This window comes from Salarias fasciatus, chromosome 3 (assembly GCF_902148845.1).
Source record: "Salarias fasciatus chromosome 3, fSalaFa1.1, whole genome shotgun sequence".
NCBI classification, from domain to species: Eukaryota; Metazoa; Chordata; class Actinopteri; order Blenniiformes; family Blenniidae; genus Salarias; species Salarias fasciatus.
In genome coordinates, this window is record NC_043747.1 from 8,916,276 (window position 1) to 8,922,275 (window position 6,000).

The following is a 6,000-nucleotide window of genomic DNA, read 5'->3' on the forward strand; positions in this document are numbered from 1 at the left end:
GTAGCCGTTCTTTCTGTGCTCTCCAATATCTAACGCGGCACTCTGCTACACCATATCTCTTGGCGGCTTGGCAGTTATTTGATGACTCTGCTGCGTTGATCACCATCAGTTTGAAGTTGGCATCATAACTTCGCCTCTGTTGTTTGTTCAGTTGTCCAGCGTTCGATCCCCTTTGTTCCAGATGATCCGCCATTTTTCATCAGATCATTTCATCTCATTTCATCGCGCCACTCGCTCTCTGGTCAGTGATACTTTGGCGCCATCTAGCGGCGCGGATGCGTATTGACCATCTACCGTAAGTCCGCGATTATAAGACGACCCCACTTTTGAGTATGCGATCTCTGGAAAAAAACATCGTCTTATATTCGGGCCAATACGGTACACTTAAACGAGAGAAGGAGCAGAACTGGGAGCCGGTTCCACATGGTAGGAGCCCGGGGTTCAGTAAACGCTTACACCCATTGGGTCCAGGTTCCTCAATCAATCAATGGAGCAGCTGTTTTGTTTGATGCCCTATTAGAATTGCACCCATTGAATCCAGGCTGTCTCAATGGTTCACCCACGATTGATGTTCTGTCTGCGATCCCTCAATCACGGCTCTAGTCCACCTAAGAGACTGTGTCTGTGCAGGTCTGTTTAATGTCGTTCCCATCAAAAGTAATTTAACTACTTGTAACGCTCGTTACTTGTCGTTACATACCCACCTCTGGTGTTATCAATCCATCAGTCCATCCAGTTTATTGGAGATTCATGCATGCTCAGGGAGAACATGCAAACATCCTGCAAAGCCCAAATTAGATCTGAGAGTGTTACCTTCTACACATTCACTCTGCTCTTTAGGTATTGATATGGAACAAAAACAATAAAAATATCAAATATTTTGTGAATGATTTGGTTCATTTTCTTTTCAGGAGAAGGGTGTCTAAGAGTTTTTCTTGATTTCTGAGTTAAAAGGACAAAACCAGCTGTACTGTGACGGCTGTGGTGAGAAATGGGACGCTACTATTGTGAGTGAAGAAAAACCTGTTTCTAATTCATATTTACTCATCGGAGATTTGTGGATTTGTGGAAAGGTTGATGGTGCTTTAACAAAATTCTGATCTCATTGGTTTGATTCAGAAATGTGAAATGAAGCATCATCCAGACATTTTGACACTGCTGCTGAAGAGGTTTGAGTTCGACTATCGCTACATGTCATACACCAAAAACAGCTGTGCTGTGCATGTCCCATACACCCTGGAAGTTCCACAGGTAGTGGAAATAAGCAACTGTATTATTCATATTTTGCTCATTGATCATGGTTTTAATGACTTCTTTTGTCTTTCTTGTGATCAGGGTCAGATCTATGATCTGTATGCGTTTGTAGAACATGTTGGTAGTTTGAAAAGTGGACACTACACAGCCACAGTCAAGTCTCAGGACGGCAGAGGAGCCAGATGGTACAACTTCAATGATTCTGGTGTTGAGCAGGTAAGACTGGCCACAAAATAATCATCCACAATCCAAAGCACCTTGTTACAAAGTCATGTTTTCAAGAGGATAAAAGCATTCAGTATGATGTGAAACATTTTCCATTTCCATCAACAGCTTAATGTGATGTGGATCCTTGTTTGCTGTTGAAATGATGGCACAGCTAAAGGTAGATGGTGTTGAGGGTTATTTTATTTCCCAAAACGTTATCCCAAAGTGAAGAAACAAAATGATGAGCTTGAAAACTATTTACAGTATTTACAAAAAGAACAGGAAGAAAAAGGAAAATTCTCACAAAGATCATTGGCTTTCTGTTACCTCCACTGTAACCTGAGGTCAGGGGTGTTTGGTGCTGAGGTGTTGGGGGCAGCGCGGTACTCACATGCAGTGTCGGAGCATGGAGTGTCGGGTCGGGGTGCCCCTTGTACGGCCACGGCGCCCTCCGCTCTACACTGCGCCCTCGGCGTCCGCCTCGTTCGCCTATTCCCATTCAAACCGCGGCGCACAGACGACGCCATGACTGCATTTGCACTTCATGCCACTAGGTGCGCTGTTTGCACGTCCAACCTTATGTTACACAGACACCACAGAGGAAGAGGGGCGCCACAGCCGCTGCAGGCTCTCTCTGCATGTTGTTAGAGAGTGTGAGCCGGTAAGACGTGGTAAAATGTGCATTGATGCGATGCACCGTTTTTTCAATAAAAGAGAAGAACTGAACCATCGTTTCTGCACATTTTCTTTACGTCGTATCAATTAAACTGTATCACAAGTAGTTTGTGGACTCAAAAGACCAAGATTCCTTGTGGATAGAACATGCGCAGAACAGTATTTCATGTCCTTTTCGACCGGGTTTTTAAATATGAATATGAGCATATTCAGGGTTTTGCACATGTTTATGTGTGGCTGTACGCCATGTAATGTATCCGTCAATATTCCAGTTAATAAAGAGTTTTTGCCTTATATAAACGTACTTAATCTCGCGGCATGTGACACGAGATCTCGTCCCATCCCTACTAATTGTGCATGAAATACGATTAATCAGTGTGTAATTTTTTGTATTCTTTTCAAGCTCTGCTACTCTATACTGACCCTGTGCAAGCTGTGTATCAGTGCAAAGCGCTTCTTCATTGCGGTTAGCGGGTTGTGTGTTGTTTTGCGTACGTCACCCATGTCATCAATGGTGATCTCATCTTCTCAGTCAGAATTTCCTCCATCAGTCAGATGAGAATTCAGCGTGACCCGGTGTCCCCCCTTCTTGTGCTCCTCTGCGTGGTTCTCCACACCATCGTCCATGTCCACAGTTCTTATGTGGGCAGTTACGGACCCAGTGTCCAGTCTGTCCACCAGCTTCACCCTGGCGTCCTCCGTCCCCGTCAGGGTGGTTCTTGTAGCTTGAGCCCTGAGGAGAGTTGCTTCGGAAGAACGACCATGAATGATGTTGTGCTGTTGGCTCGGTTTTCACTTCCATCGTTCATCCAGGAGGTGGTGCTTTCCAGCGCCGATGTGTTGGGAGTGTCTGACAGACCAGACCACTCCTTCAGCAGGAAGCCGATGCAGAGGTGGAGTTCGACACGTCAGAGAGGGTGGGAGTAGAGTAGAGCAGAGGCCACGGTGGTTGGATGGATGTTTGAAGGGGAGGAGTCCAGTCGCTTCCCTCACACATCCGACGTCCAGTACGAACCAACCTCGAAAGAGAGCAGATGGCACGGAGACACATGTATCTGTAGTAAAACCCTCTCATGTCCCTCATGATGTTTTCTTTCCCTGTTCTCTCCCTAAGCGGATGTCCCTCTGCTTTCTCTCTCTGCTTCCAGCTTCACTCATCCAAAGTGACTTCTCAATCATTCTTCTTATCCCTGGTTTTCCTGTTTCCCAGTGAACATTTTAGCAGAACCAGTCACTGTCTCATGCTCAAACTTCCCCCCTTTGGGGAACCCAAACCATTCACTCAATTCTCTCACACGTCCCACACACTCGGGCCCATACTTTCCTGACATGTCATTACATATTGGGGTGTCTGGAGGACTCTCCACTAGAAGACCAGGTCCCTCCAACCTGTCTATCAGACGTACTCTGACAAACAGATGAGCCTGGGCCAAATGACTCCTCTCCCGTCCGACACCGGGGCAGGGGACAAATGACCCCTTTCCGGTCTCCTAGTGGTCAACAGATCTGTTATCCATTTTCAATTGGACGTCTCCAACGGCCTTTTCGCCTCTACGGTTCCAGCCCAGACCTGAGGGTGCAAAAGTGCTAAAAAACCCTCTCCAATCTCTCTCCCACTCCAAACACTAAACACTCTGGGAGGATTGAAGTTTTATGCTGTGTATTATAGTGACCGGCACTACATCAGTCACTCGCCCTCCAACCAGTCCAATATGGAAAGAACTCACCGGGTGCTTGTAGGAGTTTCCCCGAAAAGGAGGGAAACCAGTTCATGGATCCTAGCGGTGGTCCGGACGGTAGGCTCAGACCCAGTCCCCATAGAGTCCGTCAATGGCGGCGGGGCTGCAGCAATTTGTCCGCAGGATGGCCAATCACCAGGTCTCTGTCCTCCGCCGGATTCCACTCGTAGGATCCTGTTCGTGACGCCAACTGTTATGGCAATTTTATTTAATAAAGGGCATCAGCCGGTGAGTTCGTTTTGGTCTCTTTTATTATGCTGTACAGCAGGAGAAGTCACGCAGTCAACAGAGTAACAGAGTGAGTTCTGCCCTCGCAGGGGCGTGCAAGCCTCTAATAACTATCTGCTACGTTCACTCCCAGGGGCCTTGACTGCACCCAGCCATAGACTGGACACAGGAAGACTCCCACGAGTGCCCGCAGCTGCTACGCTAAGATTATCAGGAAAAGTAAATTCTAGACAAAGCATTCGCGGTTCCTCACACATCTGAGTGTGTGAGCTACGGTTGTTTACAAAAATACCTCTGTGAGCACTACAAGTGAGAAAAAGCATGCATACATGAGAAATTTCCATTACAGCGGTCATGTGGTTCATTCTGTTTTATCCCCGAGGCCATGTTATCAGCTGCCTCAAAGCGAGTGTCAGTCTGATGGAGAATGAGAATGCTCTTCAGCTTCCTTGTCTGGTAAAAGTGAAAATCTTTGGCTTGTAATAAAACTTGTTACTGCATGGTTCATGTGTGCGTAAGTTTCATGTCCCGTCATTATGTGAGTTGTTTTCTGAATGGAGTTTGCGATGGCATCACCCCCCTTACGCAGCTCGGTTGTCCTGCTTCAATGGCTTCCACTGTTTAATTTTGATGAAGGCCTTTTCTCCCTCCACAGTCCATTCGAGCAGGTGGGAGTAATTTCTACTTCCTGCAGTTTTAATCATTTGGCGCAGAGGGTGAATTGTTTCTGTATATTCGCTCACAAAGTTTTTGCTGTAGTTAGTTAAGCCCAGAAAGATCTTCAGTTCTTTCACCCTGGCTTCGGATGTGACAATATTGTGTCTTTGTGGTCTCCTGTGACTGATATGCCCGGGTGGCTCACCACTCTGCCCAGGAAGGTTACTCTGGGTCGGCAGAGCTGCAGCTTCTGTTTAGAAACTTTAAATCCTTTTTCTGCCAACCATTTGAGGAGATAAATTGTCGCTTCCGCTGTGGTTTGTTCTGATGGGCTAGCGATCAATATGTCCTCGACATATTGGCGATGGTCACGTCAGGTAAGATAGTCAGTTCTTTCATTAGATTTCTCAGTGCAGCATTGAAAAGGGAGGGGCTGTCATTCAGTCCTTGGGACAGCCGGGTGTAGGTATATTGTTTTCGTTCATAAGAGAACACAAAGTACTTCTGTGAGTTCTCAGTTATTGGGATGCAGAAGAATGCATTAGAGAGATCCATGACTGTAAAAAATTTGTTCTTTTGCTCTATTCCTGCCAGCATGGTGTAGGAGTTTGGTGTGTCATAATTTGATGTTTCCAGATTAGCGTTTATTTTTCTTAGATCGTGCACCAGCCGATAGTCGGGCTTCCCCGGTTTCTCAACCGGGTTCAACGGTGTGTTATATTTTGATCGACATTCAATCAGTACTCCTGTTTTCAGTAACCCCCGTATGCTATTTCTTACACCATTGAATTTAGCTTCAGGGAGGGGGTACTGTGGCTGACAGATAGGGATCCCATTTTTCATTTTAATGCGTGCTGGTTCAATGCTGGTACAGTGTCCTAGATCTGTGGGTCCCTGGGACCACTCCTGCAGGGTCCCTGCTCCAGCAGCTTTTCTGTGATTGGAGAGTCTGTGTTTTCTTGGCCATGTGTTCTTTGTAATGTGGGTTTTTTCTAGTGTTGGTGCTGCATGTGACCTGTGGACAATGCGGTAGATGTTATTTTCTTTACAGTACTGCAGTGGTGGGTTAACAGTGGGTCTCCAAACATTTGATTTGTCCAGGGCATGCTTCATCATGGGGCCCAGATTCTTGGCTTGTCGTCCTGCCACAGCCAGAGTGATGTGTGGCACTGAGTCTTGATCGAGTGTTTATAACGCCGTCAGTGTGTCTTGTAGATTCAGTGCAGCGGCCACACCTTCT